Raw genomic sequence first — 13,682 nt, forward strand, 5'->3', positions numbered from 1 at the left:
CTGGGGAGACAGGATCCGAGATGGGAGGCAGGAGTGAGGAGGCCAGCTCGGTCCCAAGTCCACAGTGGAGGTGGGCTTAGACCGCACTGACTTCCCAACTCCAGCATTCCAGTGCTGGCCCAAATTCACCCCTACTGGCTGTGACACTCAGGGCCCCCGCTAGGTCCCTGATCAATTTTTAGAGATACTCAACCCAGCCGGAGGCCAGGGCTGCAGCTCCCTGGCAGAGGGGCCTCCTGCCACCGTGCACACTGCACACGCCACGCGCGCTCCGGCTCCATGCCCTCCTTTTGAGCACCCACCTCACCACCCCTCACCCAAGCACCATCACAGGATATCTCCAAGGAGACTTAGGCTCAGAAGACAGACAACCCCCTCTCCATCAGGCCTGGATCCTCAGTCCAACTGTAGCAACAACTTGCTGTGTGACTTTGGACAAGTCCCTTTCCCTCTGTCCCTCTGGACAAGAGTGGGTTGGACCTAATAGCCTTCCAGGCCCCTGCCAGCGCTGACCCCCTCTGAGCAGGAGTGATTAAGAGCAGTCTCTGCTTGAGGCGCTACCATTTAGCAACACGTGACCTCAGGCAATGCTTTAGCCTCCTCAAACCTCAGTTTCCTATAAAACAGGCACAGAAAAAAAATAATGGTCACAAGAGCTGAACCTGCCTCCTGGGATTGTTGAAAAGGTACAATGAGACAAAGCCAGTACACTGCTTGATATAGTGCCCGGAACATGGTACAGGCTTGATGCATGCACTTACGGCCATTGGTATTATTATTAATATTATTAGCTTCTCTAGGCTACTACACTGCAGCTGGCCTTCTGTCTCATTTTTGTCCCATACGATCAGCCCCCACACAGCCCACTGCCCCATTTCTGCGAGTGCCACCTCCCCCAGACCCTCTTCCCAGAGACAATGCTGCACAGCCAGGCCCCTCCCTATACTCGCAACCACTCAGAGGCCCTCTCGGCCCCCCTCTCCTGCAATTATGTAGAGCAAACAAGAGCAGCTGATGGGAAAGGAGTTGCTATTAGCTTAACCTTTCGGGACTGGAGCTGCTGGGACACGATGGGGAGGTCCGTGGGGAGGGGCTCCTGAGCAGGTGGGGCTGGGGGAGGGAGGCCGAGGAAGGAGGCCGAGGGGCCGCCTGCTCTGAGACACAAATGGGTATGATGCAGGCCCGGAAAAAGGCAAGAAAAGGGACAGGGAATGAAAGGAACTCACAGAAGTGGGGATTAAAGAACAAAGAAATAGGTTTGGGGGAAGCAGAAGGCTGAGACAAGGTTGGGAAGAAAATGCTCCAGATAGCCATACAGAGAGCCCCTTGTCCCGTTCCTTACAGCCCCCCAGCCCCCGGCACCAGTAGAATAGGACAGTAAAAGCTGTAGACAGGCTTACTCCATCTGACACTGTGGAGAAGCATAGAATGAGGATTGTCAGAGCTGCAAGAGACCTCAGATGCCACCTGCCCAGCTCTCCCATTTTACAGATAGAGAAACTGAGGCCTAGAGAGGGCTTTGCCTTTCCCAACATAGCAGTGAATGTTGGTAGAAACTAGGTGAACATTCAGGCCCTTGACTCCTGACCCGGAGCTCCTCCTTCTACATAACCTCCCAACCACTCATCTGTGACTCCATCCCCCCCACCTCCCGTCCAGCCAATAGCTCTGGGCACCGAGTTCTGGCTCAGCCAGAGCTGGGAGGCCAGTCAGTTTCCCTGCCTGGGGGAGCTCCAGTCTGGTGAAAGTGGCCCATGTAAATAGAGTAGCAAAGCACATGGGGGACAGAGTCCCACAGAGAGACAAAGTTCCTACGGGGTATGACACAGGATTGCCTCGCCTCAGTAAATTTATTATTATTAAAGTGTGTCAGTACCTACAGAGAACAAATGTCTCCATCTGTGTGAATCAGGAAGGCTTCAAGGAGGAGGTGACTTTGATCTGGGGCTTAAAGGATGAATCAGAGGAAACTGTGACAATTGTAATTTTCCCAGCAGAGCCAGGCTGAGGTGCTGGGAGAGCCGGAGGTTCAGAGAGGCTCCGACTCTCCCTCCTCCTCCTCCTTTCTCCTCTTGAGTTCCAGGAGGGAGGGAGGGTGAAGCAGGTGCGCAAGGAGGTGGTGAAGGGACCTTGGCTATGTGGAGGACTTTCCCGCTTGAGCTGGGATGGGTGGTGGATGGGGTGGTCCTGGGAGCTGTGGAGGGGTTGCCAATGGTGGTCAGGCACCAGAGAGGGTTTCTGCCTTCCTTCTCCCATCCCCAGCTCAGGTGAGCTAGCCAGGGGAGGGGATGAGTGGGAGTCCGAGACCTTCGGCAAGCCTGGGTGACACGTGGCCTGACCAAGCCTGAACCAAGCACCGGGACTCATTGTGCCCCTTTGTCCTCCGTCCCACTGAGGGGGCCAGGGAGGGGGAGGGGAGGCCTGACTCACACTTAGCCCACAGCCTCGGCGAGACAGCAAGGAATATTTTTAGGAGCTCATTAAACAGGGAAGAAAGGAAAGGAAGGGAAGGAAGGAAGACGAGGATTATGCATTATTTTTCATCCAAGTGACAGCTCTGAGCATCTCCACTGGAACTGTCATGCAAAAGAAATGGCATGTCTAATATTATTATGGAACCAGGGTGCGTGCGCGTGTATGTGTGTGCCTGTGTGAGCGTGTGTGGCACCGGTGTGCAGCTCTATATGGTGGGGGTCCCCGGGGAAGCCCGTGCGTGTGACACTGGGCGAGGGTGCTTGTGTGCACCGCTGCGCGTGAGCACTGGAAGGCCGAGACGCAACCGTGGGAGAAACTGTGGCAGTGTGTGTAATGGGGCGTGCAGACTGTGGACAACTCTGTGTAATTGGGTGTGTGTAACCGGGAGTGCATGAGCCATCGCTGGAAAGCCTGTCTCCCCGGAGCTGGGGGGACATAATCACAGGTGAGGGAAAGCCGGAGTGCATGGCTGCGGGGGGATGCACACACGGGGAGCGGGGGCAGAGTCAGGGGTGCAGAAGGGACCCAGAGTCTCCCCAGGAGGGGGTGAAGGGGACACTGGGCCCACCTGTCCCTGTCTGCATACCCCCGGCCCCCGCGCTCACACACACACACACACACAAGTCCCCTCATCTACCTGGCTGACTGTGGGGTGGGAAGGACACTACCCCACTGATGGGAGTTCAAAGTTCTCTTCGGTTGAGCTCTGTTTGGTAGGAGATCAAATAGGAGATCACAGAGATGATCTCATTGAATTTCCAGAACACTCTGGTGAGGTAGGTACTATGATTATTCCCACTTTATGAGTAAAGCGAGCATGAGCTATCTGAGACTCAAGTTTCGAACTTCCCTAACATCACGGAAGCCAGTCGGAAGCTAAGATTTGAATCTGAGTCTCCCGGTGGCTTCTCAGGGTTGGGCGAGCGGAGCACAGGAGGGGAGGTTGGCGAGGGAGGCTCGGGGGAGCCTTGCCAGGGCTCCTGTGGGGGTCCGTGTAGGTGGCAGGTGCCCGGTGCGTGGGGAGGAGAGGGAGAGGGCCCTGGAGAGCTGGCGGACGGCGTGGCCAGCCGGGCGGGTTGAGGAGATTCGCTTCTGTCAGCGCTGAGCTGCGGTGCGGCCCTGCCGACTCGGTAACTAAAGCCAACCTCGTAAGTGGCTAATTGATTTCTGTTCCCTGATTAAATGTGCAGCACTTTACATGGCAGCAGAAGGAGGTCAGCGCTCCCCCCACTTCTCTAGCGCCGCGTGCAGAGAGACAAAGAAATTGATTTTCCAATCGATGCTCTGAGCAATGATTAAATGTTCTCTGCACAGCGGGCCTAATGAGTCCCCGAGGGGCGTGCTGGCCCTTTAATTAGAGACTCCCATGGGGTCCTGGGATACGGGATGCCCTGGAGTGACGGGTCCCACCAGGGAGGAGGACTCATCCCCAGGGATTGGTGGGCTGGGTCTTGGGATAGTACCCTGAGAGATGCCATCCAGGGGTCCCTGGGCATAGAGACTGTGTGGAGGGGTCTCTGGGCAGAGTCTCCACAGACGGGTCCTCGGGCAGGGAGACCCTACAGAGGGGACTCCTGGGCTGAGAGGCCCCATGGAGGGGCCCCTGAGCTGAGCCTGAAAGGAAGAACCTGGGCCACAAGGGTTGGAGGATGGAGGCCCCCGAGTGAACACACAAACCCACCCATGTGGGCATGAGCCAGGCCCCCATGCTTTCCTGGGTGCTCAGACCCCAGGCCAAGGCCTCCTGGCCTCTGCCCCCAGCATCCAGGTAGCCACCGGTCCTCCCTTCGGTGAGTCTACCTCCCCATCGGCGGAGATGGGACAGGAAATGAATCCCCTCTAAGCGGCTGCTGCGTTTTCATTACCCAGCTGCCCCATTGGAGGAGCCAACTAAAGACTTTAGAAATTCAAATGAGGCTCTCGGGGGAGAGCAAGGCTTAAACATTCCCCTGCGCAGGCGGCTTTATTGAAGGAATAAACTATATTTGCAAAGTAAGATATTGAGGCTGTCAGTTTCTCTTAGGGATATAATGAGATCCTGGGAGGGAGGGAGCCAGCAGGACTGAGCTCCCAAGGGCGGGAGCCCCAGCCAGGAGCTGGAGTGAGCTGCCCTGGCAGAGCCCTGCCCCCTGCTGCCAATGCCACCAGGCAGAACCTGGCCCCTCCCCTGCATCCCCATTCCACCTCCCCTGTCAGAGCTCCTGAGGGTGCAGGCCTGTGTGGAGGCAGGAAGATAGAGTGGCACTGCTGGGCCCAGGAACCCCAAGATAGTGGAGCCCCTGGAAGTCCTCCCACAGTGCTCCCCCCATAGATAGAACTCCATCCAGGAAGGACTAAGGGCAGGAGTGAGACTTTGGTGTGGGGCTGTGGTTGAGTCTAGGCTCTGCTATTTTGCAAACTGTGTGACCTTGGGCAAGTTACTTAACTAATCTATGCTTCAGCTATCTCATCTCTAAAATAATATTAGTAGCACCTAGCTCATAGGGTTGTTGGGAAGAATAAATGAATTATTACATATTATTAGCATGTACCTATTTTGCAGGTGACAATAAATAGTAGCTATTATTAAAGAGTTGCGGGGGAGATGCAGAGGAAGGTAGTGACCAGTCAACCTCCCTCCCTCCAGGAGTCCCTACCCTACTCTGACCATCCCAGAGCTACCAGTGCCACCTCTGTCATCACCAACATCACCACTGCCACCATCACCATCAGCACCATCACATAACCAGTACCACCACCTCCATCTCCACCACCATCACCACCCACACCACCACCATCTTCGTCATCAGCATCACCATCATGACTCAGACTTGGAGCCAAGCACAGGGCTTTGAGTTTGGAGGAAGGTGCAGAGAGCTCAGAGGCAGTGGGGAGGGTCCCAGAAGTCTTCCTGGAGGAGGAAGGCTGTGGACAATGTGCAGCCCGGGCACAATTCTTTCTGTCTCTTCCCTTTTTTCGGTAACTGCTAGTGGGTCAGGGTAGAGCTTCCCATTTTTTTTGAGCAGGAAACTAAGCTCCAAGACCTGAAAAGGACCAGGAGAGCAAGAGGATTGGATTGCCAGGCTCACCACCTCAGAGCTCAGCAAGGATGAGAGCATAGAGGGGTGCCAGCCCCTGTCCCTCCACCTCAGTGCCAGTCAGAGCTGCTGCAGCACAGTGCTCAAGCCAAGGGAGGCCCACCACAGTCGGATATGGGAGAGGAGGTGTGAGGTTGAATGGGTCAGGCAGCGCTGGGCTGTCTGTCACTCTCATTCTGAGGCTGGAGGGGAGATTGGAGTTGACAGTGTACAGGGTCAGGAGGACAGCAGATATAGAGCCTGCCCCAGGGGCCCAAGGAGGTCTGGGCTTGAGGCCTCTGTCAGGGCCATGAGGGGTAACATGCTGGCAGTCCTTCTGTCTTTCCCAGTGAGATCCCAGCCCCCGGTGCTGGGAAGGCTGCTGAGACCTAGGAGTGCAGAGAAAATGGCCAGGCTCTTCTTCTAACTACTGCATGACATTGGGGAAATCACTTGACCACCCTCGATCTCCATTTCCCCGACTGTGAAATGACAATAGCGTAGAGAAGGAACTTGGACTAGAAGTCAAAGGACCCAGGATTTAAATACCTCTTCATGCCTCTAGCCAGGTCACTTGATATCTCTGGTCTTAGTGTCTTTATCAAAAGGAGACAGTAATCTTAGGGCATTGCTGTGAAAATAAAGTGAGGCCACAGGACCTGGAATATAGTGGACCCTCAGAGATTAACTGAAACTGAGCTCTCTTCTAGCTCTCAAAATCTGAGCATACGATCCTATTTTTTATTTTTATTTTTTAGAGAGAGGGTCTTACTATGTTGCCCAGTCTGGTCTTGAACTCCTGGCCTCAAGTGATCCTCCCACCTCAGCCTACTGAGTCTTGGGACTACAGGTACCTGCCAACGCACTAGGCTCATAGGATTCTGAAATGAGCTCCCACCACCGCCACTACCACCTCCATCACCATCTCCATCACCACCTCCCATACTACCACCATCACTACCTCACTACCATCACCACCACCTCCATCGCCACCTCCACCACCATCACCACCACCATTACCACCACCTCCATCATTACTCACAACCATCACTACCACCACCACCATCACCACCTCCAATACTACCACCACCACTACTTCACCACCATCACTACCAACAACACCACCATCACCTCCATCACTACCACCACCTCCATCATCACTACCACCTACCACCATCACAACTATCATCACCACCTTCACCATTCCACAACCACCACACCCACCATATGCTTTTGTAAACTTGAAAGCCAGAGAGAGAATACACTGAGTGAAGAAAGGGACTTTCTCTCTGGAGTGTTCAGGTCATCCAGGAGGCAAATCCGGGCCTCTCCACCCTCGAATAAGAGGCTCCCCTTAGAACAGAATCAGACCACTTGGGAGGACAGCATGAAGCATGGATCCATGGTGCATGGCATGCTGGGTCCTCCTGCACCTCCCAACACCCCCTAAGCCTCCCCCCAACAACCCTTGAGGAGATGCAGTGTATACCACTGGCAAAGGGGCAGGGAAAGGGGCCAGCATTAGCTGAGGCCCTACTATGTGCCAGATACCATCTTTGGTGCTTTATATACTTAATCTCCTTTGATGCTGACAGTACCTTAGTGATGGGTATTAGTTACTGTGCTTCACAGAGAAGGAAACTGACTTGCAGAGATGAAGTGATTTGCCTAAGGTCACCAGGCCAGTGAGTGTCCAAGCTGATTCATACTATTGCCCCCATTACCAGATGGCCTGATTTTGTGGGAAAAATGAACCTGCAGAGGCAGGAGATGGGTGGGAAGGAGATGTCAATCCTGGAATGGGAGAAGGACTCTGGGGCATTTTCAGGCATTCAGCTGGAAGAGCATAATGTCTGGGTCCCCAGGCTGGGCACTGGGACACTGCTCCCTGGTCCCCTGGGGGAAACACACTTTATTGCGCATTTGTTTAGTTCTGATCAACTCTAAACACTGTGCAAGCAAGAACCTTGTCTGGCTTTTTCACTGGCTCCCAGGACACAGCACAGGGCCTGGCACTTGGATGAGTAACTGTTGCTGAGTAAATACATGAATGAACCTGGGAAAGCATGAATCAATCAAGACGTCAAACCTGGGTGGAAAGCTGCTTCAATGATTAAAAAACAGGAAAACAGAAGTCGATGCAACTTTCCCTGCTTTTTATTATTACTCTTTTTTTGCCTTTCTGATTTTATAGAAATGGTTGTTCTCAGATTGCAGAGCACAAACTGACTGATTGATGCCCCAGAACTCATACCTTGAGACAGACCCGAGGCGAGAAGGACGATTATTTAACACAGTACCCAGGGGCATGGGATGTGGGAATAGCGTCCTTGTGCGTGGTAAAAACAGATGAAATTAAAAGTTTATGCTAAAAACACATCAAGTTCCTCATAATGGCTTTCCTCCCCAAGCCCCTCCTCAAGCCCCTGTCTTGTGCACTGGTTCCTGTCCTGTCTGGTGGGTTCTGGGTGCCCGGGAGCAGAGTGTTGGCCCATGCTCCTGAGCCCGGCTACAGGGTCCAGGGGCCTGGGCAAGTCTGGTTAGCACTGCCCACCTTTTGGGGAGGAGGATCAGTTGTTCCCCTCCCCCCAACTGTGACAGTGGGAGGTAAGGGCAGCCAGCGGATCACTGGTTTCTTCTGGGTCCCTGTCGGGGATGAGATGGGCACTGACGGGTGAGTTGGCAGCTGGGCTGGAGTGGCACGGCCAGCCGCCCTGGGCACTGTCCTCCCTGCTTGTCACCACTGCTGCCTGCCCAAGCAGCAAAGCAAAGCCACAGTGACAAGATCCAGAGGGGAGAGGCTCCAGCTGGGGGTGGTGCTGGTCTCACAGGCCACTGGAGCAGCAATGTGACAGCTCCTCATCTGGGGGCCCTCTGTCCCCAGCTTCTGCCCCCTCTGCCTTGACCCTTGTCAGCCTGTGTTTCTTTGGCTTGTCTTTGTCTCTGCCTTGTGTCCATTCCAGCGGGTGTCAGCTCTGAATGGCCCTTGGTCCAGGCCTCTCTCCATCTCTTCCTCCCTCTTCCTTAGGGACTATTCCCTCCTGCCTCCCACACTCACACTCAAACTCACACACATGCTCACACTCACAGCCCACATCAGACAGGAAACTGGAGTTTCCCTCCCAAGACCTGTCTTAAGGCCTGTGGGGAGGGGCTGGGACCTGAGCCCACATCGGGTCTGTGAGTGTGAGCTGGTGTGTGTGCAAAGGTGTGAGCCCATGAGCATGAGAGTGAGCATCAGTGTGGATGTGGGAGTTAGAAAGTGTGTGTTGGCAACAAAGTGTGGACGAGTGTTGAAATAGTATGTGTGGGTGGGGGCAGTGTGGCCTTGGCCATGTGAGCTGCAGCCAGCATGCAGGGACGTGAGTGGCTCTGAGGGTGGAAGGTGAACCCAGGGGCGATGGACAAATGCATCCTTCGTGCTCATGTTCCCGGATGTGGAGGCTGCCAGCCCCACGCCCTCCTTCATCATCCCTCTTTGCCATCCTAGGCTCCCTCAAACCAGGCCAGAGTGTCGGGAAGGGGGAGTGAAGTCGCTGAGCTCTGGGCAGGGCTCCTGCCCGCTCCCTGGGCCTGTCAGCCACTGATCTGTTCCATGTTCCTATAAATATTTACAAATCCCAGCTGCTGAGGAGCAAGACATCCTCCACCAGCTGGGGCTCCCAGCCTGGAAGCCAGCAGGGAGGGAACTAGCAAGTGAGGAACATGGGGGAGGGAGGAGGACTGCACTGTGGAGGCAGGCGTCATGGACTCCTGAGTTCAGCTCCCAGTTCCACCAAAGGCTGGCCTGGGTCCAGCATGTCCTCACCAGGAACCATTCAGCCAGGAGCATCATCCACACCTCTGTCCCGCCCCTACCTGATAAAGACAGGGGCTCCCACTTTTCTGCTACCTCCTGCCTTCTATCCACAGCTCTCAATTAGGGGTAAAGGGAGGGGACGTCTTACTTTTTAAATGACGCAGAAAATTCTTCCGGAGTCCCTGGAGCATATTATCTCTTTGAACTCAAAATCTTTCCTAGGACACCTTCAGGCTCTTCCTGGATTGGAGGCAGGAGGACATGGCAGCTCAGTGACCCCCATCACAAGAGGCCCCTCTGCAGCCCTTGAGGGGAGCCAAATCATTTTCACTTGGCCTCACCGCACCCCCAGCCACCCCTGTCACTGCTGGAGCTGGGCTGGTTGTGAGAACCTGGAGGAGGTGGTCCAAGGGGAGCTGTGGGGAGGAAGCCCCAGTCCATCGACTCTGTGGCCCAGGCTGGTGGTCAGACTCCTGGTGAACCAGCCCAAGAGAGCTTCCCTTCTCAGGCAGAGACTGATTTTTGATTCTGGAGCCCCTATACCCAGTGCCCAGCACAGGGTCGGGCACACCACAGGCCCTTGGGCATTAGTGTGGCATCATGAGCCATATGCCTGGATCTCCAAGTCAAGCTTCCCCAACAGCACTTGGCGGAAACTCCAACTCCTAGTCCCAAAAGGCATGTGCCTGAGGACAGCACCATAAGGCCTGGATGTCCTGGGCCTTCCAGCTCAGGCAAGGCCAGCACGGACACAGGAACCCCTGAGATGAGAGCTCTTCCCCTGTCTGGGCTAAAATTTCAGACTTATTAATGTTGAGCCCTCCTGGCCCTCCATGGGACTCCCCTTGACCTTGCCCAGGTAGTGTCTATATCCTGGCCCAGGTTCTTCCAAGAAACCAGACACCAGGAAGGATCTGGAGTGGGAGGGAAAAAAGACAGAGGGAACCCCATGACATTGAGGGGCTCTGTGTGAGACACCCCGCTGGAAACTAGGCCCAGATGGAGCATCAAAGGCAGTCAGGACTGCAGCTTCCCATCTTACTCTCCAGGATCTGGGTCAGCTGCTTTCCCTAGGTGGGGGAGTCTAACCACTGCAATTCCATAATATGAGAAGGGCTGGGTCCATGCTCAGTCTGCCACCTCCCTTAGTCCAGAGCTGTGTTGAGGTACAGGGAGAAGGCACAGGGCAGGACAAAGGCAGCTCGGGGGGCTTCAGCTTTCCTTGGCAAAAGTCAACACGCCCCACCACTGAGAAAACTCTGACCTTCTCAGCTGCCAGGGAGGAAGAGGGACTGGGGAGGGAGAAGCAGGGAGAGGGGATACTCTGGCACTCTGTGCTCTGGAAGAGAAGTCTGATGAAGGCAGTGGCACGGGAAGGGTTAAAAATATTCCTAAAATAGCCAAGTGAGAGCCTAAGCCAGCCGGCTAGTGCCTCTCCCGGAGAGCAGATCTATAGCGGGAAAAGTCAGGCTGATGGTGCCCCAAAGTCAGGCTGATGGTGCCCCACCGCCTGCTGCCTGGATCTGGCTGCTAATTAAGCCTCCCACTCCCTTTCCCCCACCAACCCCTAACCCCTCCTGTCCTGGGGGTGGGGAATGATCAGTGAGCAGAGGGGCCAAGTCTCCCCAAATGACAGGAAACTCTAGCTGGGACGAGGAGTCCTGTGACCCAGAATCCCCCTGCATACATACTCCTGGCCTGGGCCAGGGAGGGGCACACAGAGGGACAGACAGGCAAAGTGCAGGCGTCATGGATGGGATCAAGGCCAACAGGACAGAGCAGCCAAGTTCCCCAACCCCACACATGCATGGTCAGCTACTGTTACCAGGTGAGGACACCCAAGAAGCTCATCAAATGCTAGCATCTCCTAGGTATGCATCTCCTTCCACTTGGGGGACCTTGGGGTGAGGTTGAGGCATGGAGGGGTCAAGGGAGTCCGTTCAAGAACAAAGTACATCTCTGTTTCAGGGGCAGGACCAGCTGCATAATTTGCAGGGCTCAGTGCTAACTGAAAATGTGGAGTCTGTTGTTCAAAAATTGTTATGACTTTCATCTTCTTCTTTCTCTGATAAAAAGATTTAATAATAAAAAAAGAGAGATAAAAAACAAAAATTGTTATGACTACTTGGGAGGATTGGTTGAGCCCAGGAGCTCAAGGCCATCCTGGGAAACATAGCAAGATCTCATCTTTAAATGAAAAAAAAAAAAATGTTAAGAATGTCAAGGCAGGACCAGGCATGGTGGTAGCTTGAGCCTGTAATCCCAGCTACTCAGGAGGGAGGAAGATCACTTGAGGCCAGGAGTTCAAGACCAGCCTGGGTGATATAGCAAGACCTTGTCTCAAAAAAAAGAAAGAAAAAAAAATTTCAAGGTGGTAAGAGCAGAGCATTGAACCAAGTTCAGGTCCCTTCTGGGGGCAAGGCCCCTGCCACCATGCCACTGCACATGTTGCATGTCCATGAAGCTGGGCCTGTGTGCGGGTTCAGTTTAATGAGCGTTTACTAAGCACCCAACTGCTCAGCTGTACTGCTCTACTGGCTCTGCTACCTTAAAGACCCCTCTCAGAACAAGGAAGGGCAACTGGGCCACCTCCGACCCTGGCTAATATGGACTCTTCAAGGATACTGCTGCAGCCATGTTCTAACCCTCACACCCAGCTGTTAGACCTCCCCACCCTCCACTACCCGGCACAGAGGCCAGCAGTCAGCCCCTCCTCCCTCAGCCTCTGATCTCTCACCTGGGGGATGCCAGAAAGACCCCCTGGATTCCCATCCTGCTTCTGTCTCAGGTTGGCACTGCGACCTTGGGCAAGATGTTTCCCCTCTCCAGGCCTCAGCTTCCCTGTCTGTCAAAGGAGGGGTCTCTAAGACCTCTCTGGACCCTAAGTTCTATGGTCTTCTGAGGTGGGAATAAGAAAGTACATTTTTCCTAGAAGGGACAGGGCTTGCAGAGAGGAAATCTTCCCGAGCCATCCTGAGGAGCAGGAGGCCTTCTCTCTGATGCCCCATCCTCAGACCCAGAACGCAGGAAAACCAGCTGCTTCCCACTAGCCCCAGTTCTTCTTCCTCCCTACCCTTGCCTTCCCCACTCCCCCCACCACCCTGGGAGCTGGGCCAGGGGGCTGGGGGCTGGAGGTCTGGAAGAGTCACAGCCTATGGGAGGGGGTGGGGAGCCCGTGGACCACGCTGGCCAGGCGGTGCCTTCTCTGCTGCCTGTGCAGGAGACTCGGCATAATTGCACTGCCTGTCACTCCTGCATCCTGCTATCTGTCTCTCCAGCTGACCTGGCGCACCCGCCATTATATTGGTTCCTGTTGGGCTGCAGAGACTCATCACTTATACATGCAGCTGGGAGACGCAGGCTGGGCTGAGGGGAGGTGGCCCTTCCCATTATGTCCCCCTCCCTCAGCCAGGGCCTTCTTGGGGCTGCTATGCTGAGTGGGTGGGGAGGATGCCCAGGCTGGGCAGGTCCCTGGAACACCCACGCATGAGTCCCAGAGTTCTTTAGTGAGAGAGGCATAAGAAAACCCGCCTATGACCACAGTACTTGGGCTCTGCCCCCTCAATCCCACACTCTCCTCTTTAGGAGACAGTGCTAGGGGGTGGGGCTCCTGAAGAAGGTCCCCTCACCAACCTCTGATACCTGGCCAGGACTCAGAAGTTCTGTGACCAAGCCTGGCTCAGCCCACTGAGGTGTGCCCTGGCCTCCCCACCCCAAGTCACAACTCGACTTCCATTCTTCCATATTTTCTGACCAAATGCTCCCTCTCCAAAGGGGTGTTGAAATTATGGAGGGTTTTTCCAAGAAGGATCTAGAAGTGTCTGAATTAAAATGTCATGGTGGGATTTAAAGTATTTTAATGGATGCCAATCACAGCCTCTGAGCTGCCCCAGACAATTACCCAGCCCAGAGAAAGAAATGGAAGCCCTAAAATGTGATGAGGCAACACATGGCAAGTTGGTGGCCTAACTGGGCCTTGGGAGCAGGTCTCTGGCTCCTGGTGCCCAACTCCCCATCCCATCCAAGCCAGGGCTGTAGGTTGGTGGCTTCAACAAGAAAACAAAAATATGCCTTTTATACTCCTGGGCCTTGACTCTAAAGTGCCTTTGTCCTCCCCACCAGGTGTGTGCCTGCTGGGCAGAGTGGGTGCTGACAAGCCCCTACCTGGGTCAAACAGACCTGTGTCCCAACTCTGCCCTCCCTCATACTAGCTGTGTGATCTCGGGCAAGCCTTTTAACCTCCTGAGCCTCAGCATCCTCATCTCCAACATGGACATAATGCTTATTCCTTAGACTTCTAGTGAGGGTTAAATGAAATTGAGTATCTAAAGCACCTGGCTTTATGTACTTTA

The sequence above is a fragment of the Lemur catta genome, chromosome 15 (genome assembly GCF_020740605.2).
Source record: "Lemur catta isolate mLemCat1 chromosome 15, mLemCat1.pri, whole genome shotgun sequence".
NCBI classification, from domain to species: Eukaryota; Metazoa; Chordata; class Mammalia; order Primates; family Lemuridae; genus Lemur; species Lemur catta.